We start from the raw sequence: 25,928 nt of genomic DNA on the forward strand, positions 1-25,928 counted from the left end.
TGATAACCATGTGCTTTAGAAGGAATATCCTTCTGGGCCCCCAAACTATCAATTTATTCAAATTTCTTTTGTTTTTAAGCACCTATTTCTCAACAAGAGTCAGATTTCAAGTCTTAAAGTGAAAACACAGCCAAAGGAGGTCAAAAGCTTTTTTCTGCTTTTGCACACAGGCCAGGTGACATTCCCTGGTGGCTCAGATGATAAAGAATCTGCCTGCAGTGCAGGAGACCTGTGTTCAATCCCTGGATTGGAAAGATCCCCTGGAGAAGGGAATGACTACCCACTCCAGTATTTGCACCTAGAGAATTCCATGAATGGAGAAGCCTGGCTGGATACAGTCCATAGAGTCACAAAGAATCGTACACAACTGAGTGACTAACACTTTCACTATTCAGGTGACGTTCATGGCCTTTGGGGAGGGAAAAAACATTTTCTCTATTGCCTCCTAGGTTCTCTGGCTGGGGCCCTGTAAATTTAAGAGACAAAGGCAGATTAACAAGAGAAAAAGAAACACAGATTTATTAACATGTGCATCTCACATACACAGGAACACTAAGCCCTGAGTTACTCAAAGGGGTGGCCAGAATTTGGGCTTATATACCATCTCAAAAAAGAACAATAAATTTTTAAAGAACTGGCAAGACAGGAAAAAGACTGTATTTAGGGTGGTAAATTATAGGGAGATAAACACGTAGGGGGAGCTTCCCGGGTTATTCAGTGATAAAGAATCCACCAGCCAATGCAAGCGACCTGGGTACAGTCCCTGGGCCAGGAAGATCCCCTGGAGAGAGCATGGCAGCCCACTCCAGTATTCTTGCCGGGAGAATTCCATGGAGAGCGGAGCCTGGTGAGCTGTAGTCCATGGAGGTCACAAAGTGAATAAACAAGAGCAAATATATAGGGGAACTTGTTCAGTCGCTCAGTCACGTCTGACTCTTTGTGACCCATGGACTGCAGCACGCCAGGCTCCCCTGTCCTTTACCATCTCCCAGAGTTTGCTCAAACCCATGTCCATTGAATGGGTGATGCCATCAACTATCTCATCCTCTGTCATCCCCTTCTCCTCCTGCCCCCAATCCCTCCCAGCATCAGGGTCTTTTCCAATGAGTCGGCTCTTCACATCAGATGGCCAAAGTAGGAGAACTAAAAGAAGATAAAAGCTAGTGAGTAAAGGTTGTTATGTAGATACCTCTGGTGCTGGGTTGATAAGGGTCTTGAGTTATCTCTGGCGATTAACTTCTGTCTTTCCTGATAGAGAGGAAAGGGGAAACCTCTTTACAAATTTATGTCCTGCTTTTAGGCAAGTAGAAGGGAGGATGGAGAACTTCTCTTGTATCTACTTCTTCTTAATTGCCTTCAGCTCACAGTAATCCTTCAGCCAAAGTAGCATATTTGGGGATGGCGTACTCTCCTATCCTTCACGTGATGCTTTCCTATAGTTATGCCTCTAGGGTCAACCAGTCTTTTTCCTATCTCCATAAGAAATTTAACCCATTTTAGATGTATTTGCTGAGTTTTGAGTCTCCAGTTGAAACTGTGCACTTCAGACTGAGACTTGAACCCACTGTCTTTTAACTGAGATTGTACCTGGTCTCAGGACTTTATGAAGCTCCATTTCTTGATGTCTCATGGCAGAAAGAATTCAGTGAGAGACAAAGTAATAGGAAGTAGATTTTTTAGAGAGAAACACCCTCCACAGACAGAATGTAGGCTATCTTAGAAGGCCAGAGCCATCCCAGGGTAAGAGGTTGTCAGTTTTCATAGGGCTGGGTAATTTCATAGTGTAAAAAGTGGGAGGAGTATTCCAGCTCTTTGGTGAAACAAGTGGGGAGTTCCAGTAATTGGGTCACTGCCCACTTTTTTACTTTTATGGTCAGTTTTGGAACTGTGAGTGTCACTTAGCTTGCTGATGTGTTCAGTTCAGTTCAGTCACTCAGTCATGTCTGACTCTTGGACTGCAGCACGCCAGGCCTCCCTGTCCATCACCAACTCCCAGAGTTTACTTAAACTCATGTCCATTGAGTCGGTGATGCCATCCAACCATCTCAACCTCTGTTGTCCCCTTCTTCTCCTGCCCTCAATCTTTCCCAGCATCAGGGTCTTTCCGAACAATGAGTCAGCTCTTCGCATCAGGTGGCCAAAGTATTGGAGTTTCAGCTTCAGCATCAGTCCTTCCAGTGAATATTCAGGACTGATTTCCTTTAGGATGGACTGGTTGGCTCTCCTTACAGTCCAAGGGACTCTCAAGTTTTTTTTGAATACCACAGTTCAAAAGCATCAATTCTTCGGTGCTCAGCTTTCTTTATAGTCCAACTCTGAGGTGTTAGCGAGTGTATACTGAGGCTCAAGGTCTCGTTCACCCTCTGGGACCCATTTGGGTCTAATCAGTTTACATCATGTCCTCGGGCTATGTCATTCTTCTGAAGGTTGTGCGCTGTCCTCTTCCCTCCTGTTTCACAATGATCAAAACCAAAACAAAATGAAAACAACCTCTCGCCTATCTTTCCAGCAAACCATTGAGTTACAAGGAACTGTGCATATTGGCCTAATTACAGCCAAGTCATAATTACTGTGCTAAATGAAGTAGAGGTATGGGTAACCTTAAACAACAAGTTTAAAGTTATTTATATTTGATTTCAAAATACATTCTGGAATGACACCCAGCAATAGAACTAGCTGATACTCTAGTATTTATTACAATCTATAATAATTCTATTTGAATTTATTTTAAAGATAGTAGTGAATATTTACTAGGAAGATCTGATTCTGAAACTTCCTAGTTTCCCCCAGAGTCCTTTGATCAAGCTTTCCCAAGAATCTTTCTCCACTGAAGGTTGAGTTTACTTTATCTGGAACTTTCCTAAAGAAAGAAAGATGGTGAAGTACTTGGGTATCAGAGCTTTCCTGTTCATGAAATAAATAGAAGAAAATTAGATATTAACTGGTCAAACAGCTGATTCCATCAGTAGTGATGAGCAATATAGAGTAACAACAAAAAGTTTTGATAGATTAACAGGAAAAAATGAGAAAAAGTTCTCAAGATTTGTTCTAGTTTAACAGAAAGTACTTTATAATCAGATAGTCCCAAAGTACCTGGCCTTTTATTAGCTGTCTGACTTGGGGCAAGTTACATGAGCTCACTGATCTTCCCTGCTTTCTCCTTTGTGAAGACTAGTCCCCGCTTGTCCATATTGTTGTGAGGGTTAGACATATCTGTAAGGTACCTTGTTTGTGACAATCGGGTAGCTCCTGGAATATTGCCCAGCACATAGTAATTATTTAATTAATGCTTATGAATGAAAGGTAGCTATAACAACAATAAAAAGAAGGGCACAACTTTGCAGAAAGAAAACTAGTAACATGTAGAATAAAGTAATCAGTATATTTTTATGCAATTCAGAAATAAACCTGTATCACTGCTACTTGGGGCAGGGACACAAAAGACAAAGAGCTTTTATTTCAATGCTGAGAGGATTCATTCCTTCCTCTGCAAGAGAAGTGTGTTATCCAAAATTGTGGTCTATAAGATATTGCTGAAAAATACTGGAATTTTTAAAGAATTTCAGGAAACTGAAGACCTGTAGGTAATGAATCACAGAGAAAGGAATCACCATGTTCTGCCTAGAGGTTGAGTCTGTAATGTTAAAATAAGATCATAGACTTTCCATTACCCTAACATAAACTGACCTCTTCTAATGACAAAGCCAAGTATGACTCAGGGAAACCCTGCCAGCTTGGCCAGTGAGAAGAAAGCGTCTCTTTCTGTTATGGACATAGATCTCCTTATGAGCTTACATGTCTAGCTACTTGACTCTGCTCTGGATTTGCTTCCTAAAAGAAATTATTCTTTGGCCTTTTCTTTATTCCACTCTTAACTTCATTTGGGTATTTACTGCTTACTTTCCTAAGATTTATATAACTAGAATTCCCAGGTGTCTCAGTGATATAGAATCTGCCTGCAATGCAGGAGATGCAAGTTCAATCCCTGGGTTGGGAAGATCTCCTAGAAAAGGAAATGGTGACCCACTGCAGTATTCCTGTCTGGAGAATCCCATGGATAGAGGAGCCTGGCGGGCTATAGTCCATGGGGTTGCAGAGAGTCAGACAGGACTGAGCACAGACACAGCACCAGAACAGTAACAAAGGAGCGTATATGCATACTTAGAGACACGTGTGTGTGTGTACCTTGGCATGTTTCAGTCTCTTTCTTTTTTCTATTCATGACCTTTCTCCGCATGTGACTTCTTACCTTATGTGGAGTTGGGGTGACCCTTGGCCCAGTACCATGAGCTCATCCTAGTTCATTCTCTGAGTGTCATCGCTGAGCTTCCTCATGACTGCAATTCCAGAGATCCATCCTTTCTCTTCCCACACACCTCTTTATTAGGCCCTCAGAGGCCTCACAGTGCACAGAAGTGACTTGAGAAGAAGGGCCAAGTTGAAGTGACACCAAGGCCTGTGGCACAGGGGTCTTGACTGCTGAGTAGAGGTTCATCTGGGGAGTCATGGCCAGAAGGCAGAGCTGGGGGCAGTACTTGATTCCTGCAATAGCCAAGGAACCCATGGGTCAGTGTTGTGTACAGGGCAGGGGCTTTCCATCCAACTAGCCTGGACCTGCCCGCTCAAAGCTCTCTGACTGCTCTGCTGCTGCTGCTGCTACTAAGTCACTTCAGTCGTGTCTGACTCTTAGCGACCCCATGGACTGCAGCCTACCAGGCTCCTCCATCCATGGGATTTTCCAGGCAAGAGTACTGGAGTGGGGTGCCATTGCCTTCTCCGTCTGACTGCTCTATTGCTTCACAAAGCTGAGGCTTCACAAATTCTGGCTCCAGCGAAGCAGAGCACTGAAGACTAAGAGATCAGGGGTCAGAGATGTCTCAGAGCACTTGTGTTGAGTTCTCTGGAACAACAGAAGACCATGAAGAGATGCCCACAGCCTGGAAACCACCTCCAGAGCAGTGCTAGAGCTCACCAGAGGAGGTACAATTGCTATGCTCTCTTCCTACTATAACTGGTGGTTCAAAGTCAAGGCCTTCCACAGAAATTCTTTGTGGAAAAAGGCCACCCCCAGCACCTTGTCCTGTTACAGGAGCCTTGTGCCCTTTGATTCCTGATTCCAAAGATCTCTTAGTGGTCAAACTCTTTCCATTCATCCTCAGAGTCATTTCTCAGAACCCAGCATGGCCCCAAGAGAGCTTGGCCAGGGAAATTCCCACCTTTTTTCTGCAATGATGACCTCACAAGTTTTTAAAGACACTTCAAACATCAAAGTTCTGGCTACATTCCTCTCCCAGAATAACATCCAGCTCACCCTACACTTAAGTGACTCAGCAAGGCCACTTAAGTGACTCTTCCCAGAACAAGGAATATCTTTTCAAAATGACACTGCCCAACAGGACAGTGGAGCCTATTCATACCATACTTACGTAAGTGAGGGGACCACTTATCGGATTCTTCCCCCAAACAATAAGGATCTGCTTCATTGTATTTTCTCCGCTCCAATCATTGTACACTGAAACAGCTGCCAAGTTCTGCTTTTGAAAATGGGAGAAAAAACTAAAATGCTCAAATTTAATTGCAAGTGGGGCATCTGTTCAATATGGTACCCATAGCAGATGCCCTCATGCTTTGTTGGTTTACTTGCATCCTGCGTGTTAGCTTCTCAGTTCTGCATATTAAGTACAAAACTGAATGTACCTGTGCCTTTGCCTTCAATCAGTAAAAATGACAGCATGTTTAAATGTATGAATACACACACACCTGTGCAAGCACAAATGTTACTGATATATATCCTGGTGCCAGAGTCTGAAATATGGTTGGCCTTTGTTTTGTAAAGCTGACCAAAAGGCATGGTCTTAACCTTATATGATGAATATATTTCAGGATAGGGAGAAGGTATATGAGCTGAAGTGCTAATGTCATAATACACATATCTAAGTTTATCAGTGTTCAGGAAACCTCAATCACATTTTAATAGAAAATATGGGAATTATGGGAGAATCCCACAATAATATGACAAGTGGGGTCTAAAAAGACTTCCTATAGACTGTGTAACATATGGAGTTATATTAGTGTGTGGTTAATAACATTACCCAGGCTGCCAGGAGGTAGTTCTACTAGGGAATTCTTAGTGTCATCTAAATCCAGTCCGATCCTTGCTGCATTTTGGAGCTACTTGATGGGAGTCCTCCCTGCCCCCATCCCCTCGCCAGCCAAATATCAAAGGGGATAATTCTTGGTCTTATGTAGCCTGGGACTTCCAGGTCAGTGAGAGAGACTCCAGGAATCTGCTGCTCTGCTGAAAGGTGTTCTGTCAAACCATCTTCCATCTGAAAGAATGAACCAATGGGATACTGTAGACCTACCCTCTAGGTTCCTGCTTCCTAGTAGGGATTACCTGCCATCTCCCCAATCAGACTTCATCCCCCCACTGCCCCCTGCACAGTCTCAGCCTACTACCCAGAACATAAGAAGAGGAACCCACTTGAACTTGGAAATTGTCACTGGACAGAGAACTGGAGCTAACTGGATAATATGCAAATTTGCATTAATTTGTGCATCATGGGGTGTTACTCTCCTAAACCCCTGTGTGCTTGTCTCCCCGACCCATATCCTAAACTATCTAAGAGATGCTGCTGCTGCTGCTGCTAAGTCGCTTCAGTCGTGTCCGACTGTGTGCGACCCCATAGATGGCAGCCCACTAGGCTCCCCTGTCCCTGGGATTCTCCAGGCAAGAACAGAGGCAAATAAATATTTTAGAAGTCAGAGTTGCTTTTATTCCACATTCTGTAATAATATATATGACTCCACAGTAAACCATGAATACCAGGGCCGGGAATACATGTCAAGTGTGTTTGTCTCATGATTAATAACTCATGTCTTCTGATGGCTGGTACACGCATTGAGTTTAAAGAGGAATGGTTGGCCCCTTGCTCTTCAGAGACTCCTGAAATCACACAATATTAAGTGGGTGGTTTCTTAGAAGCCAAAGACAATCATCAGAAGATTTTGAGCTGTGGCTGGCAGTAAGGGGGTTTTGTCTGGAGGGAGATTGTATTACATTATCACAGTAATAATTAGGCACAAAAATGTCATTTCTGCGCCAGTGGTGAAATGAAAATGTCTGGATGTCAATATAAATAGACATCAGGGTACGATACAAGGGGTTGAAAATATCATTGAGACTGTGGGTGTTTTGTTGGCAAAATAATGACATTGAGCAAGCACATATGGTATTCCAGTAAGCCACAGATGGCAAGAAATGAAAGCTCAAGTGGAGAAATGCTTGTTTTCTCTTCAGTGAAGGGGCAAAAGAGCAAGGGGACTTTCCAAGCTGATAAACCAAACATTCGTTAGTTGGAAATACCTGATATATATCAGTACAGGTACAGTCACAGATTTTTCTCCAGGGACAGGGGTGTGGGGCGAAAACTATGTGTTGCAGGGTGGGGAGGAGGCAAATGGGATTGATGTTATCAGAAAAGCCTGTTTAATGAAAGAGACATTGCCAGCCAGCCTGGGAGTGGGGTTTTCAACCTAAAGTGCGTTCAGAAGAGATGACTGCAAATGGCTTATGACTTTGTGAATTTCTTGAAAGTAATTTTATTTTCTTTTAAAGATTTTTTGATGTGGACCATTTTACAAATCTTTTTGAACTTGTTAATGATATTGTTTTATGTTTGATTTTTTTGATGCTACGGCATGTGGGATCTTGGCTCCCCAACCAGAGATCAAACCTGCACCCCCTGAGTTGCAAGGCAAAGTCCCAACCACTGGACCACCAGGGAAGTCCCTTGAAAGTAATTTTAAATGAATATAGTTTTACAGGAGTACCTAAATGGCTTTATCCTATTCCGTCACTCTGAACTACACCTTGAGGGCTCCACTCTGCCGTGGCTGAGAGAGTTCCCTGTGTAACTTCTGTGGATCAACTTCTGGTTGTGGTGGGAGGTTTGCGATGCCTCTTCCTGAGCTCTTCCACCTAGTATTGTTCAGAAAAGGGCATTCACAGTGGTTCACAGTGCACTCAGACCACTGTTAGCTCTACAACATGCACTTTGGATTCCCAATGCAACCCAGGGGAAGATAGTGAAGATGGTTTGGCCCATTTCTCAGGGGTGGATGGATACTGCCCCTCCCCAAAAGTTTCACTCTTTGATAAACAATTAAACATGTTACCTACAAATATATGAGCAATTATTGAAATCAACAATTTTAACCATCACTTCAAAGTAATTGTTCATAGAGTTAACTAATAAATGGCCTTCTGAGGCCTTCCCATTGGAATTGTGATAAAATTTTATCAAGTTCCCATCAGGAGCCTGAAGTAAACCAAGGGTTTTCTCCAGAGTGCCCCCAAAGAACTGGGAGATAAAACTAAATCCTGTGAGTTGTAGTAATCTGAATACCCTAACTGCTTATGAAAAAGTAACCAAGTGACATACCCATAACTCCAACTTACAAGCTCTTCAAAATATCCTATTCAATTCTCCAAACTTTGAGTGGTTCCTCTAGGCCAATACAGTATTAAAATGGTCTGTAGTTACTTTGGGCTTCCCGGGTGGCTCAGTGGTAAAGAATCCGCCTGCAAATGCAGGAGACATGGGTTTGATCCCTGGGTCAGGAAGATTTTCTCCTACCTTGGAGGAGGAAATGGCAACCCACTTCAGTATTCTTGGCTGGGAAATCCCATGGACAGAGAAGCCTGGTGGGCTACAGTCCATGGGGTCACAAAAAGTCAGACACTATTGAGCATGCATGGATGTAGTATAGTTTAAAATAGTCTTAGGTTAAGCTGTAGTATCTTAATAATGTATCACTTAAGGGATGTTCAGCCCACATTCCAGAGGGGCCCATGGCAGTTTGTTCAGTTTTCTGTATCTTGAGATCAACAACCTGTACCCTGCTAATCAGCATAGTAAATGTCAGAAACACATCTCTGGTTTTTGTGTTGATTGGCATGATGGGTGTTCATTGTTAGATATTGAACACCATTGATGACATCAAAAGTATTTGCGATGCATGGATTGGTTACAAATGTTGGTGACTTCCTTACTCTTATATGAACAGGATATAAGATGCAAATGAAGACTTAGCCTTTATCTCAGAGGTGGTGCTCAATGTTGGATCCCTAAGGATACACACACACACACACACACACACACATACATATATATATTTGCTTACTTAGCTTACTGTAGTCAATAATCTCATGAAGATCTTTTGGGCTTCCCTGGGGTCTCTAGGGGTTAAGAACTTGCCTGCCATTGCAGGAGACATGAGATGCAGGTTCAATTCCTGGGTCAGGAAGATCCCTTGGAGGATGGCATGTCAACCCACTCCAGTATTCTTGCCTGGAGAATCTCATAGACAGAGGAGCCTGGCAGGCTACAGTCCTTAGGGCCACACAGACTTGGACATGATGGAAGTGACTTAGCACACACGCAAGCATATTACCAAGAAACATACATCTGAGAAAAATCTGTGTGTTTCCAACTTCCCTAAGAGACAGCTAAATCATCCTCTTTAAAAGGTCCTGGAGCAGGCAATCTTATAGCTTATTTGGTACCCAGTGTTCAAAGTATCAAAGAGGATTTCTTGATGTCTCCCTTAAACTTTACTATTGACAGGTAAATAATTCTGAATGGCAAAAGTAGAGGTAGAAGGTTTTGTATCTCAGTGTTTAATTTTGGGCTTCTCTCTCCTCAGAACATTTAGATCTTCAGTTGTATTTTTTGCTCACTTTTCCATCCATCTTTGAAGTTGGGTCATTGTAGTCCCATTATCAGGGCTGTCTTGGCAACTGCCCTTAGGGATAAATTGCTTGTTAGCATAACTGTTAATAAAGGAAATACTAACCAAACTATAAGCCTTTTTAGGTATAAATTAGGAATTTGGGATTAGCAGATAAGAGTTGGACATAACTGAGCAACTTTCACACACACAAATTAGGAATTTGGTATTAGCAGATACATTCTATTATGTATAAAATAGACAACAATGACCTACTGTATAGCACAGGGAACTGTATTCAGTATTTTGTAATAACCTATGATGGAAAAGAATCTGAAAAATAATGTATTTTTTATAAGAAGATATTTCTAAAAATGTGGGTGTATATATATACACACACATACCCACTCCAGAATTCTTGGGCTTCCCTGGTGGTTCAGATGGTAAAGAATCTGCCTGCAATGTGGGAAACCTGGGTTCAATCTTTGGGTTAGGAAGATCTCCTGGAGGAAGGCATGGCAACCCACTCCAGTATTCTTGCCTGGAGAATCCCGTGGACAGAGGAGCCTGGTGGGCTAGAGTCCATGGGGTCGCAAATAGTCAGACACGACTTAGTGACTAAACAGCAGCAACAACAACACACACACACACACATACACACACACACACATTAATATATAGCTGAATCACTTTGCCATATACCAGAAATTAACAATTGTAAATCAACTATAGTTTAATTTTTAAAATAATTTCAGAGGAAAAAAAGGAAGTTCCAAAGACATTTTTAGAGCTTAAAGCATTGGAAAATAAGGGCTACATAGGTTATAGGTTAAATAACTTACATTTAAGGAGAAAAACAAATAAGCCTTTTTATCACATCAAAATGCAGCCTTAATTATACAAGTGTGAGTAACTATCCTTTGACTCTCTCTCTGGCCAACATTAGTAAGGCATCTTGGTCCTGCCACAGGCTGTAATTTACAAAACTGTAAATTTCACTTCCTCCATTTTCTCCTCCTTTCCCATCTGCCATCCCATCAACCACCACAGTTTTTAAATATAGAGCTGTCATTTTTGGTCATAGTTCATGACTAGTTATAGCAAGACTCTTAAAACACAGCCAGACTTTGATTATTTCTTTTAAAGGTAGGGTTAAGAATCCTCTAAGTTAACAATAAATTTCTGCACGAGCTCGGGGTAAAATTCTCCTGTTCCCTTTCCCATAGTACTAAAACAAAGTTAGAAATCCCTTTATTTTTCATCTCCACAAAACTATTCTGTTTCAAATAGCTCTTCTTCCTAATGTTCGAAATCAGGAGCCACTATTCATTTAACTTGCATTTTTCTGAACACTTATACTTTGGTGGGTATTGCACTGAAGTGAACAAAAAGAGATTGAGACATGTATGTGTATAACCTCAAAGGCACTCACAAGTCTAGCGGAGGAGGAAGACTAGTATACAGGTAATTACCACCTGGTGACACATGTGATGAGTGATTTATGGTGGAATACAATAGAGCTTCCTAAACTCTGGGACGTCTAGGTTCCCCACTAGAATGTAGCATAGTGTGATAATCAGGATCACTGGCAGTGGAGCCAGACCATTTGCCTTCAAATCCACGCCCACCATCTATTAGCTGTGTAGTCTTAGGCAAATCACATAATCTCCCTGCCCTCAGTCTCTGTAAAAGTCATCTGTAAAATGTAGCTATTTTTTTGTTGTTGTTGTTATACTCTCTATATAAATTTACTTGTGGTGAATTTTTTATTAAAACCAACTTAGAAAAAATACAAAGAAAATATTAAATGCCGCTAATATTAGTTCTAAAAGAGTCCATTAAAAGAGTCTGCCAAAAGACTCTAAAAGAGTCTGCTAAAAAAGTCCGAAATGCAGTACTTGGATGCAATCTCAAAAACAACAGAATGATCTCTGTTCGTTTCCAAGGCAAACCATTCAATATCACAGTAATCCAAGTCTATGCCCCAACCAGTAACACTGAAGAAGCTGAAGTTGAATGGTTCTATGAAGACCTACAAGACCTTCTAGAACTGACACCCAAAAAAAGATGTCCTTTTCATTATAGGGGACTGGAATACAAAAGTAGGAAGTCAAGAAACACCTGGAGTAACAGGCAAATTTGGCCTTGGAGTACAGAATGAAGCAGGGCAAAGGCTAATAGAGTTTTGCCAAGAGGATGCACTGGTCATAGCAACCATCCTCTTCCAACAACACAAAAGAAGACTCTACACATGGACATCACCAGATGGTCAACACTGAAATCAGATTGATTATATTCTTTGCAGCCAAAGATGGAGAAGCTCTATAAAGTCAGCATAAACAAGACTGGGAGCTGACTGTGGCTCAGACCATGAACTCCTTATTGCCAAATTCAGACTTAAATTGAAGAGAGTAGGGAAAACCACTAGACCATTCAGGTATGACCTAGATCAAATCCCTTATGTATATACAGTGGAAGTGACAAATAGGTTCAAAGGATTAGATCTGATAGAGTGCCTGAAGAACTACGGATGGAAGTTAGTGACATTGTACAGGAGGCAGTGATCAAGACCATCCCCAAGAAAAAGAAATGCAAAAAGGCAAAATGGTTGTCTGAGGAGGCCTTACAAATAGCTGTGAAAAGAAGAGATGCAAAAGGCTAAAGGAGAAAAGGAAATATACACACATTTGAATGCAGAGTTCCAAAAAATAGAAAGGAGAGACAAGAAAGCCTTCCTCAGCGATCAATGCAAAGAAATAGAGGAAAACAACAGAATGGGAAAGACTAGAGATCTCTTCAAGAAAATTAGAGATACCAAGGGAACATTTCATGCAAAGATGGGCTTGATAAAGGACAGAAATGGTATGGACCTAACAGAAGCAGAAGATATTAAGAAGAGGTGGCAAGAATACACAGAAGAACTGTACAAAAAAGATCTTCATGACCCAGATAATCACGATGGTGTGATCACTCACCTAGAGCCAGACATCCTGGAATGTGAAGTCAAGTGGGCCTTAGGAAGCATCACTATGAGCAAATCTAGTGGAGGTGATGGAATTCCAGTTGAGCTATTTCAAATCCTGAAGGATGATGCTGTGAAAGTGCTGCACTCAATATGCCAACAAATTTGGAAAACTCAGCAGTGGCCACAGGACTGGAAAAGGTCAGTTTTCATTCCAATCCCAAAGAAAGGCAATGCCAAAGAATGTTCAAACTACTGCACAATTGCACTCATCTCACACGCTAGTAAAGTACTGCTCAAAATTCTCCAAGCCAGGCTTCAGCAATATGTGAACTGTGAACTTCCTGATGTTCAAGCTGGTTTTAGAAAAGGCAGAGGAACCAGAGATCTGCTGGATCATCGAAAAAGCAAGAGAGTTCGAGAAAAACATCTATTTCTGCATTATTGACTATGCCAAAGCCTTTGACTGCGTGGATCACAATAAACTGTGGAAAATTCTGAAAGAGATGAGAATACCAGACCACCTAACCTGCCTCTAGAGAAGCCTATATGCAGGTCAGGAAGCCACAGTTAGGACCAGACATGGAACAACAGACTGGTTCCAAATAGGAAAAGGAGTACGTCAAGGCTGTATATTGTCACCCTGCTTATTTAACTTATATGCAGAGTACATCATGAGAAATGCTGGGCTGGAAGAAGCACAAACTGGAATCAAGATTGCCGGGAGAAATATCAATAACCTCAGATATGCAGATGACACCACCCTTATGGCAGAAAGTGAAGAGGAACTCAAAAGCCTCTTGATGAAAGTGAAAGTGGAGAGTGAAAAAGTTGGCTTAAAGCTCAACATCAGAAAATGAAGATCATGGCATCTGGTCCCATCACTTCATGGGAAATAGATGGGGAAACAGTGGAAACAGTGTCAGACTTTATTTTTGGGGGCTCCAAAATCACTGCAGATGGTAACTGCAGCCATGAAATTAAAAGACACTTACTCCTTGGAAGAAAAGTTATGACCAACCTAGAGAGCATATTCAAAAGCAGAGACATTACTTTGCCAACAAAGGTCCATCTAGTCAAGGCTATGGTTTTTCCAGTGGTCATGTATGGATGCGAGAGTTGGACTGTGAAGAAAGCTGAGTGCCGAAGAATTGATGCTTTTGAACTGTGGTGTTGGAGAAGACTCTTGCGAGTCCCTTGGACTGCAAGGAGATCCAACCAGTCCATTCTGAAGGAGATCAGCCCTGGGATTTCTTTGGAAGGAATGATGCTAAAGCTGAAACGCCAGTACTTTGGCCACCTCATGTGAAAAGTTGACTCATTGGAAAAGACTCTGATGCTGGGAGGGATTGGGGGCAGGAGGAGAAGGGACGACAGAGGATGAGATGGCTGGATGGCATCACTGACTCGATAGACGTGAGTCTGAGTGAACTCCGGGAGTTGGTGATGGACAGGGAGGCCTGGCCTGCTACAATTCATTGGATCGCAAAGAGTTGGACACAACTGAGCGACTGAACTGAACTGAACTGAACTAAAGCTCTCAATAAATGTTATTACTTGTTATTAGCTGTTATTACTTGTCTTCCATGGTCCTATTCAACATGAAGACCTCTGTATTCCAGCTACATTTTAATTCTCAAACTTCATTTTTTGCTTATTACAAAAATTGAAAAATGAAATATATATTAAAATAAACATGCATATATAACACACACAACAGTATTTTACTGTTTCTTCATTTTAAACACTTTTTCTTAATTACAAATATCTTAGCCTTCTATGTGGCATAGATTCCAAGAACAATCCAGTAGAATGAAGCACAAGAATACAAGTTTAAATTAATGAAGCTGAGAAAGGTAATTGTTCTACATATGAAAAAAGTTGGACGCTTATTCAAACATTGAAGGTTAGAAATTTCTTTTCTCTCCAAGACTGCTAAAATGATAAAATGTGGATTTAAAGTTGCAGAAATTCAGAAGCAAATGTAAATAAAACAGATTGCAAGGGGAGGTGTTGCAGATGAGAAAGTTAAGAAAATTTTTGGAAACCATGAATTAAAAATGTTTCTGATGTAGCTATAAAGTGCCTACAGAAGAGCATCTGATGAAAAACAAGTCACACCTCTGCAAGGCTCAAAAGGACCTGGAAGTATTAGTATCGCAGAGGACAAAGGAGAAGAACAGAAGAAATAGAGGTATAGGTTGAAGATTTGAAAATGGTGCAGTGGGAATACTATGCAGACAGACCACTGGCTCTTGGCTCTCCCTTCTGTTCAAAGGTGAAAAAGACCAGGGCCACAAGGTGGAGATTACTCCAGTTGCCAAGCTGTCCCTTGGGGACCAAAGAAATGACCAGCTGGCAGGTGTATGGACCCTCACTGTAAGCCAGACTTTGGCCAGAACGTCATACTTGAGCCCTCTCTCTAACGGGGTGGGGGCGTGGAGGCAGGTATGATGATGCGCTGGGCCTCTGGGTACCAGTGTTGACTTGGATACAGTGTCCAACAGCACCTCACAATGTCTAGTTATTCCCATTTTCCCAATATACTGTTACTCAAGTAAATGGTTGTAGGTCTCTGAGGAAAGATTGGGGTATGCTTCACAGTACATACTCACCATGGTGATTGCGTGTGTTTGTGTATAAAGAGCTAGGTAGTAACTCCAGAAAAAACAATAGATTGTGAAAGAAAATCTATAATCATACTACATTACTTGGCTGTCTGTAAAACAATATTGACAATCAAAACATGTAAAGCAAAAAGTTGTGATTTTAGCCAAAGAAATGGATGTCATTATAATGATAGAGTGAGGGTGAGGGAGAATAAGTAGGCCAGATTTTGGCTGAGGTGCCAAATTCAGCTGCCCCTTCAGCAGACTATTCCCACGGCCAGTTAACACTCAAGTAGGGGAAGCCACTTCTGAGTGTTTATAAGGTTCAGAGTAGCCTGAAGAGTGAAATCTGTCAAGGCATACAACTAGACATCCTCATCTTACCTGTCAGGGACTCAGGTTTCCCCAGCCAGAGTCATGACTACCTTGGTTGAGTTTCAACCTTCTATGAAGCTTAGCCAATCTGAAAACCAAATCCTGCATAGGATCTTGTTTTTCTGTGAGCCCACTGCATGAGAGGAAGACCTGCTTGAAAGCTACCAAGGAGAACTGTGGCTTTTACGTTTAGTTTTCAATTGGTTCATTGCTCTCAGATTTTCAGTATCAATGGGTAGAGTCTCAATTCAATTTAAAAACAAGCACTCAATCCCCCTGTCAGGGTATTTCTCATCTCCCACATACCTTTCAAATGCCTGAATCGTCTCTGAGACTGCTGCATCTCCCTCCCCAGGCACAGCCTAGTTCTGCCTTGGAAAGTCTCAACAATTAGCCTGCCACCTTGTTCGAGGCAGGAATTGATTCCTCATTACCAGCAAAGGAGTGAGTGACCTGGCTCCCACACCCCACTACCCGCTCTCTTGGCCCACTTCTGACACCAAGGGTCACAGCTTGGATTCTCCAGAAAACAGATGTGAGCTGGACTGGAGAGTGCAAAAATGTATGAGATGCAACAGTGGTGAAAGATAAGGGATGTAAATAGGATCAGGCAGGGTGAACAGCAAACTGCAATACAGATGTGACAAATCTGCCGGCCCAATGGGAGGTCCGAACTCCAGAGCAAGATTACCTCTGACAGGGGTCCTGAGAATGGCTACACTCCCTTTTAGCACCTCCTAGTATGGTCAATGGCACCCCACTCCAGCACTCTTGCCTGGAAAATCCCATGGATGGAGGAGCCTGGTGGGCTGCAGTCCATGGAGTCGCTGAGAGTCGGGCACGACTGAGTGACTTCACTTTCACTTTTCACTTTCATGCATTGGAGAAGGCAATGGCAACCCACTCCAGTGTTCTTGCCTGGAGAATCCCAGGGACAGAGGAGCCTAGTGGGCTGCTGTCTATGGGGTCGCACAGAGTCGGACAGGACTGAAGCGACTTAGCAGCAGCAGTATGGTGGTAAGGTAGGGGTTGACCAAGGAGAGGGCGCAGTCACTCTGTTTTGCTCAGTCAGTAACCGGAAGCTTCCTGAAGTAAAAGGTGACCTTGACCTAAATGCTGAAATCAGATCCTGAGAGAGCTAACTGCAGTGAGTCCTTTCTTGAAGCATTTGAACCATACATCTCTGTTTCTGCCACTGTGCAGTTCTTATCCTAGCTTGTTTTCCGGTGTGAGGCACAGCCATCTGGCGTGTGATTTCTGTTCAGCATGGTATGCACAATGCACAGCGCTAACTCAGCATAGCGGAGTGGAGGAGTGAACGGGTGGGATAAAGTGGGGGTGAAGACTCGAATCAAGACCATTTCTCAGGGTCTTGGTCATCATCTTGTCCTCCTAGTTAGCATGTCAACTTGAAAGATTGAAATAAGACCATACTGTGTACAATAAGTGCATTCACAGAGGGTCAATTTATCTTTTAATCCCTAAATGAAAAGAACTAAAATGATGTTTGGCATCTTCCAACCACAAATGGTGAAGTATTTAGCCAAAGTGGAGACTAATTTGATTTTTCATTCTACACTAAGACATTTTCTTGGCTTTGTTCTTCATAGAAAGCCAAGAAAATGTCTTAGTGCAGAATACTTTATGCTTACTCAATTTTAAGGGTGTAATAGATTTTAAAACAATCATCAGAAAGTTTTTATCAAGAGACTGTGCTTATGCTTAGCATGGTCCTTATAACAAAAAGAAACTTTATTGTGAAATGTGTTATGAGTTTGGGATAGTCAATAAATCATTGTAATTTCTAGATAAGCCATCCTGTAGTAAAACTCTTGCTCTAGTCCTTCAAATTGCAACTGCTAGAGTCATTATAAACTTACTGGAACTTTTTCCCTTTATTGGAATTTTAAAATTACAGAAGAAGATCATATTTTAGTTGAGAAAAAAAAGAGATGACAATACAGAAATGTTACTGAGTTCAAGCTCATACAACTGGCCACACAACAGGCTAGTAAATTGAGAGATGAGTTGTTGGGGCAGTAATAGTGACTTTCTTTGGAAAGACAGCAAACCAAGAAGATGGTGGACTAGTGTGTCCTAAAGAACCAACTTAACTGAGAATTCAGGTTTCTTTTGTACTGAAAGGGGAAAGAGTGTGGTTGTTTTTTGCAAACTTCTTGGTACAATCTTTTGGTTGCCTCACTGTCCATGCAAGTCTGGTTACCATGTTCCTATAAACCTCCAACAGTTCAGCTCAGTTGCTCAGTCGTGTCCGACTTTTTGCGACCCCATGGACCGCAGCACGCCAGGCCTCCCTGTCCATCACCAACTCCCAGAGTTTACCCTAACTCATGCCCATTGAGTCGGTGATGCCATCCAACCATCTCATTGTCTGTCGTCCCCTTCTCCTCCTGCCCTCAATCTTTCCCAGCATCAGGGTCTTTTCCAATGAGTCAGCTCTTTGCATCAGGTGGCCAAAGTATTGGAGTTTCAGCTTCAACATCAGTCCTTCCAATGAACCAACAAGACAGATATTATTCAAAACTTTTAATCTCTGTATGAATGGGAAAGTGTCAGAGCCTTTATATAGCCCATCAGAGTAGGCTATACTGTTTTTTTCAGCCTGTGGGCAGGCTTCTTTTAGTGATTAACTTGTAGCAAAAGCAATAGAATACAGAGGTTAAAAGAAACAGATCCAATATTGAGTCTGACTTGCTCTTCCCTATTAAAGAAATAGTAACCTATCATCTCTCTTTTAGAGGCAGAATATGAGTTTTGTAACTTCCCACATACTTTTCTGATTATCTTCGTTTCAGTCTGGGCATCTTGCTTTACCTTACACGTGTAGAAGAATCACTGACTTAAGCATTCAAATCTGTTTACTGAATAGATCACAGTTCTCTACAATAGCTTGTTTTATTATTGAATATTACAACACAGCACACTAAGATAGAGATAAGTGAATTTCACTCTTTGAGCAGTCTTAATTAGCCACTATCAAGATCCCTTTCAATTGAACTATTAAATCACCTTGAAGGATTTCCCTAGAATATGTTATGAAGAAATCATTCTCATTTTGGTTCCCCCAGATCTGTTTCCCCTTCTGAGTTAATGAAAAGAATATACATATGTATTCTATAAAACAATAACTATGGTTGTAAATATGCATTACTTAAAGGTAAATAATTGTATCAAGTCATAATGGGTGGTTATAGGTTTTAGGATCTGAGAAAGATCTCAAATGTTTGACACTTGTATGAAATCGCTAGGAAACAACTACTCACAAATGACAATTTATAGTAACAATATTCTAAGTCAGCCAAAAGCTGGGGTACTATGGCTAGTTTCTTCCAACTAACCTCTTAGCCACAAGACTCAGAGAAAATGTCTCTACAAATCTTCAGCCAGCAATGCAATGGAAACCATCCATTATTTTCTTATCCATATATTCAATGCTAGGGATTCCTTGTCCTTAAAGATTCTACTTGACTTTAATAGTGTGACCTTTGTCAAATAGTGTGCAAGAAAACTCCCAAGATTCTGCCGGGCCACATGTCCATCTGGGATTGATTTTAGTTAATCTATCAAGTACTTGTATTCAGTTTTTCAGACACATGGTTTTGCTTCTCTACTTTCCAAGTAAGTTCTGTTTACTTAGGCAGATGTTACAAATTAGCCCTTAAAATATTGCAAATGAAGTAAATCCTTTATAGCAGATCTGAGTCTAATGTGAATTTCATTACTGACTCACAAAGACAGGCTAATCCCAGAATTTTCTGCAAGTGTTCAAGAAAAAAAATTCTTAAAAAATTTAAAGATATTTCTCCCTCCACTTTCTTATTTCTTGGTCTGTGGTGTGGCTGCTGTATATTAGAGACATCTCAGGTATCTGGACACTTTAGAGCTCAGATTCCTTCATGGCCATAGAAAATGTGAGTACTCTTAAACTTTTCCCAGTTCCTTTAGTTGCTCCACTAAACCAAAACTCTACTGTGAAAGAAGTAAGTTAAGCATTCACTTAAACTTTTGATCCTAAGAATTTCGTTAATTAGGCCTGTGGGTCATTATGGATTCACGTGTGCTCAGTCATGTCTCACTCTTCGTAACTCCATGGACTGTAGCCCGCCAGTCCATGGGGTTTTCCAGGCGAGAATACTGGAGCAGGTTGCCACTTCTTCCTCCACAGTTATCTTCCAGACACAGGGATTGAATAGCTGTCTCGTGTCCCCTGTGTTGGCACGTGGATTCTTTACCACAAGTGCCACCTGGGAAGGCCTGAAGAGGCAATATTAATCTATAGCACTTAAATCTATCCAGTTAGGACATTTTAAAGTGCTACTTTGAGAATATATATTATGAGTAGCTGCTGCTGCTGCTGCTAAGTCGCTTCAGTCGTGTCCAACTCTGTGCGACCCCATAGACGGCAGCCCACCAGGCTCCCCCGTCCCTGGGATTCTCCAGGCAAGAACACTGGAGTGGGTTGCCATTTCCTTCTCCAATGCATGAAAGCGAAAAGTGAAAGTGAAGTCGCTCAGTCATGTCCGACCCTCAGCGACCCCATGGACTGCAGCCTTCCAGGCTCCTCCATCCATGGGATTTTCCAGGCAAGAGTACTGGAGTGGGGTGCCATTGCCTTCTCCATTATGAGTAGAAAATATCCTTAAATTATTATGCAGAGAATACCTAGGTTTTTCCTTTCTTTTTTATCAGTTCCTTCAAAAAAGTATGACCTATGGAAAAAAATTTAAACAGAACAGCCTTTCAGCTCCTCCAGTCACGTTTCCACTACTGACCTTTGCAAATGACTCAAAAGCTATGCCTCCAACACTCATTTCTCCAAAATAGTCCAGCCCCATATTTTCAACCATCTGTATTATAACTCCACCTGGATTTGACAGGAACTCATAATAATTGCTCCAAAAGAAATTATATCATCAAGTATCTAGTGTCAAGGAAGGCAGGATGCTTGCTCTCAATGCTTACTGTGATCCAATTGTGAGCAGAGCTAACATATTATTAGGGAGCTTCCTACAAATGCAGACTTTCAGGCCCCACCCCAGACCTACTGAATCATGATCAATACATTTTTAGGTAATACTTAGGTAATTTTCCTATACATTGACATTTGAGAAGCACTGAATTAGACTACATGGATTTTTGTTGTTAAGTTGCTAAGTTGTGTCTGACTCTTTTGCAACCCCATGGACTTAGCCCACCAGGCTCCTCTGTTCATGAGATTCTCCAGGCAAGAATACTGGAGTGGGTTGCCATTTTGTTCTCCAGGGGATCTTCCCCACCCACGGACCCAGGCTGCATCTCCTGCATTTGCAGGCAGGTTCTTTACCACTGAGACATTAGGGTCTGACAATTTGGAGTTTTATTTTCCACTTCTGTGATTTATTTTCTGTAAGATCATGAGTGAATTACTTAGCGTCTCTGAACCCCAATTTCCTCATCTGTAAAATATGGATAATGATACTTTAAATGGTTGTTGCAAACATATTTAAGAAAGTGTGTATGTGTGTCAGAGAAAATTAAGTGAACTAGATATATAACCTACTATGTTGAACAGTCAGATGTTGACAACTTCCTGTGATCCAACTTTACCTGGCATGTGTGTGCTGAGTCGCTTCAGTCATCTCCAACTCTTTGAGACCCCATGGACTGCAGCCCACCCGGCTCCTCTGTCCATGGGATTCTCCAGGAAGAATACTGGAGGGGGTTGCCAGTCTCTTCTCCAGGGGATCTTCCTGACCCAGGAATCAAACCTGCGTCTCTTAGGTCTCCTGCACGGGCAGGCGGATTCTTTACCACAGTAAGTTGTAAATAAACAGTAGGTTATAGCTACTCATATAAATTTCTAGGGCTGCCATAGGAAAGGACTCCAAGCTCAGTGGCTTAAAACAGTATGCATTTATTCTCTCACAGCTCTGGAGGCCAGACATCTGAAATCAAGGTGCTGTCAGGGATGGCTCTTTCTGGAGGTTCTGAGGGAGACTGTTCCATCTGTCAGTGCTCACTTCTGAGGACTGCCTGCCATCCGTGCCGCTCCTCAGCTTGTGGACGCCCCAGCCCATGTCCTATCTTCACATGCTGTTCTGTGCATCTGGGTGTCTTCCCCTCTTCTCAGAAGGACACCTGTCTTTGGATTTAGGGCCCACGTCCTCTTAAGATACTTTCCCCAAATCAGGTCACATTCTGGGTGAACAGAAATTTGCAGGGGGAACTCTAATCTACCCCAGTACAGAGTTCCTCCTTCCTCCCTTTTGGTGACACTGGTAGCATTTTTGTCTCTTCACCCTCCCATATTGGTTATATACAGTTATCCCCCCTTATCTGTGGGAATACATACCAAGGCCCCCAGTGGACGTCTGAAACCACAGATATTACCAAATACTATAACACACATATCTATGATAAAGTTCATTAAGTTAAGCACAGTAAGAGATTAACAACAATAACCGATAATAACATAGAACTGTGGTTATAAAAATATATGGTAATAAGAGTTATGTGAATATGGTCTCTCTCCTCTCAAAATATTGTACAAATTTAATGTCTTTTCCGTCTTAACTAAGCACTTATCATGCACTGTAGAAACAACATTTGCAGTTTGAGGTGTGAAAGCAAAACTAGTGCAAATGTTTTCTTCCTTCACGTTTTCACAGAAGATTCATTCTGACTATAGACCTTAGCAACCTCAGCATTTGATTTTTTTCCCGTCACCTCTTCACTTACAGGAAGCACTTTTAGGCTTCTCTTTGGCATATTCAACTTTGCTTGCATCACCGCTTTTATGCTTTGAGGCCATTATTAAGTAAAATAAGGGTGAGTTGCACACAAGCACTGTTGATCTGATAACTGAGACGGCTACTAAGTGACGAATGGGAAGGATCATCTGGACAAAGCGATGATTCACGTCCCCACAGGACAGAGCGGAAGGGAAGGTGCACGTTTTCATCACAATACTCAAAATGGCCCACCATTTAAAATTTATGAGTTGTTTATTTCTGGAATTTTCCACTTAATGTTTTGGACTGAGGTTGACTGCAGGTGACTGGAACCATGGCAACTGCAGAGGAGGAGGGACGACTGTATCCGTTTGTGCCCAAATCTAGTGGTTGCCTTCTTCAAAATGTCTCTCAGGTGTTTGTCACAGGGGTTTGTGTTAAGCGAAATAGAGCGAGCGGGACTTCCTGGGTGGCCGAAAGGTTAGGAATCCATCTGCCAAGGCAGGGGACACGGGTTCAGTCTCTGGTCTGGGAAGATCCCAATCGCCACAGGGCAACTAAACCTGTGCAACACAACTCACGAAGCCTGCTCAAGCCGGAGCCTGTGCTCCGCAACAGAAGGAGCCACTGCAGTGAGAAGCCCCACACGGCAACCAAGAGAAGAACCCACTTGCCACAAGAGAAGCCCTTGTGCAGCAGTGAAGACTCAGTGCAGCCTAACTAAACAAATAAAATTTAAAATTAACAGTCCAGGCAGGTCCTCAGCAGAGTCAAAGCGGAAAACGGCTCCCCCATTGAGCGAAAACAGACCCAAGCACACAGGGCTTGAACCCACTCTTTCTCTGAACCCACTCTTTCTTTGAACTACACGTACCCTTTTTCCTCTTAATAAACACTTTACTTATTTCAGTACAACAAACAAAAAGAACACAGGGCTTGATAAAGTGGTAGGATCTCTGTTAGCAAAAGACACCTCTTCCTCTGGGGTGGGGCAGCCCAGCTTTAGTACCTGTTTACTTTCTCAGTAGGGTACTTGTGCACAGTGAATAAACTCTACCATGTGTGTGGTATTCTTGATCTATAACGTGAGATATATTGAGTGATAGCACTTATATAAAAATATAGAGAAAAATGTGTGTGAAAAGTAATAGTGGGAATAGGGGTCGTCTTTGCAGCAGACAAGCTCTGCCTCCCTCCATTTCATAAAACAGATATATGTTAAACATATTTAAGTTGTGTTTAAAAAAGAGACTAAAACTTCTTTCAATATCTTAGAAAAAAGCATTACAAAAAAATGAGTGGATAAACTATCAAATGGATTATCTAACAAATGGAGCTGAGTCAATGGGCTGACTGAAAACGTACTGTCTAAGCTAAAACCCTGTGTGACTCTTGAAAAATAGAATATAGATAAGACGTTTCATTGATATCTGGATTTTCTCAGTATCAAAGCGATCAAGTATTTCAGTTATCTATTGCTCCTTAACAAACAGGCCTTAAAACAATCTGCCCGAGAGTCTCCGAGTTGATTGGGATCAGCTGAGGAATGCTAACACTCCAAGTGGTGTTGACTAAGCCTGAGGAAATCTGGAGGCTCCACAGTGCCAGCACTTCCCAAGCGTCTCTTTCTTACGGCTTGCAGTTGGTGATGGCTGCTAGCCGGGAGGTCAGCTGAGGCTGTGAACTGGAGTGACTCCGTTCTCCCCAGTGGGGCTTTTCCATGTGGCTGGGGCACCCCACAACATGGTGGCAGCTGGGTTCCAAGGAACCAATGAAGATGAGCATTGCAGATCTCTTTATTTTTTATTTTTATTGAGGTATCATTGCTGTACAATGTAAGTTTCAGGGGTACAATACAGTATTCACATTTTTTAAAGGTTATATTCCATTTGTTGTTTTTATAAAATATTGGCTATCCTCCCTGTGTTGTACATTATATCCTTGTAGCTTATTTATTTTATATGGAAATTGCAAATCTCTAATGGCCCAATGTTGAAAGTTATATAGTATCATTCCCTGTATTCTGTACGCTGCATGTCAGAGTAAATCATAAGGCCAGCCCAGATTCAAGGGAAGCAGAAAGAGGAGACACCATCTCTCAGTAGGAGTGGCCTCTTTAATCCATCACTAGCAGAAATAAGGAAGGAAAAGATCAATTGCTAAAATGACAGGAAAAAACCTCTGAATGTCAGATGCCTTGTAAAATGATAAAATAAAGGGCAAAGTTAGAAAAAAAAAATCTGCAATAAATATGATTAATAAAGCTTTCTTTAAAATGTTCAAGGATAGAGATTTGTTATGTCCCTTGATTCATAGCACTTTATTTTCCCCCGTCTATTAATGAACCTCTCTGATTTTACTTATTTTCTTGCCCTTCTTTTTAAGTGCCACTTCTGTTTCTCTCCATAGCATAGGCCGCCACCAGAGCAACTGTATTGCATAATTCCAGGAATTGGGCTTTATGCAGCAGCTGTGGCTCCCATTTAATATGTAACATCTATATCTTCAAAGTGGGCTTCCCTGGTGGCTCAGGCGGTAAAAAATCTTCCTGTGATGTTGAAAACTCAGGTTTGATCCCTGGGTCAGGAAGATCCCCTGGAGAAGAGAATGGCTATCCACTTCAGTATTCTTGCCTGGAAAATTCCATGGACAGAGGAGCCTGGCGGGTTATAGTCCATGAAGTTGCAAAGAGTTGGACACGACTGACCGACTAACTACTGCTCCCCTACTGGCAGCTTGACTCTGTAATTTCCATCTCAGTATCTCTCCTTCTGTCCCATCCTGCCACTCCCATATCTTCAAATATGTGTTCAACTTCTTAGATATATAATATGGTTTTGTTATGGTTTTTTAAATTAATCTGTTTACTAGATTCCTACTTTATTATAAAAGGATGTAACTCAGGAACAGCCAGATGGAAGGGACGCAGTGGGCACAGTTCAGGGCGGGGCTCTACGGGCTCCATGCCTTCTGCAGGCGTCCCATCCTCACAGCATGTTCCTGTGCCCCCCAACCTAGAAGCTTCTGTTACGACTTTAAATGTACATACATGGTGAGTGAGTGAGTGTTAGTTGCTCAGTCGTGTCCAGCTCATTGCAACCCCAGGGACTGTAGCCAGCCAGGCTCTTCTGTCCATGGGATTTTCCAGGCAAGAATATTGGAGTAGGTTGCCATTTTCTTCTCCAGGGAATCTTTCCAACCCAGGTATCGAACCTAGGTCTCCTGTATTGCAGGCAAATTCTTTACCTCCTGAGCTACCAGAGAAGCCCTACATATATGCTGGAATGCTTTCAATCTCATGCTTTTTCCTTCCTTTTTTCCTCTCAGCGGTGTTCTTGGGGTATATGCATATTGCTTACTCACATGTATTTGTCTGTTCTTCACAGCTACCCATGACATTTGTATGCACCCATGACATTTGATTTAATACCCTTCTAGCCATGGCCACCTACTTTGGCTGCAGTCTCCTGCTACCACAGTGACGTGTGTGCATGCTCAGTCACTTTAGTCGTGTCTGAC

Source organism: Bos indicus, chromosome 17 (assembly GCF_029378745.1).
Source record: "Bos indicus isolate NIAB-ARS_2022 breed Sahiwal x Tharparkar chromosome 17, NIAB-ARS_B.indTharparkar_mat_pri_1.0, whole genome shotgun sequence".
NCBI lineage: Eukaryota > Metazoa > Chordata > Mammalia > Artiodactyla > Bovidae > Bos > Bos indicus.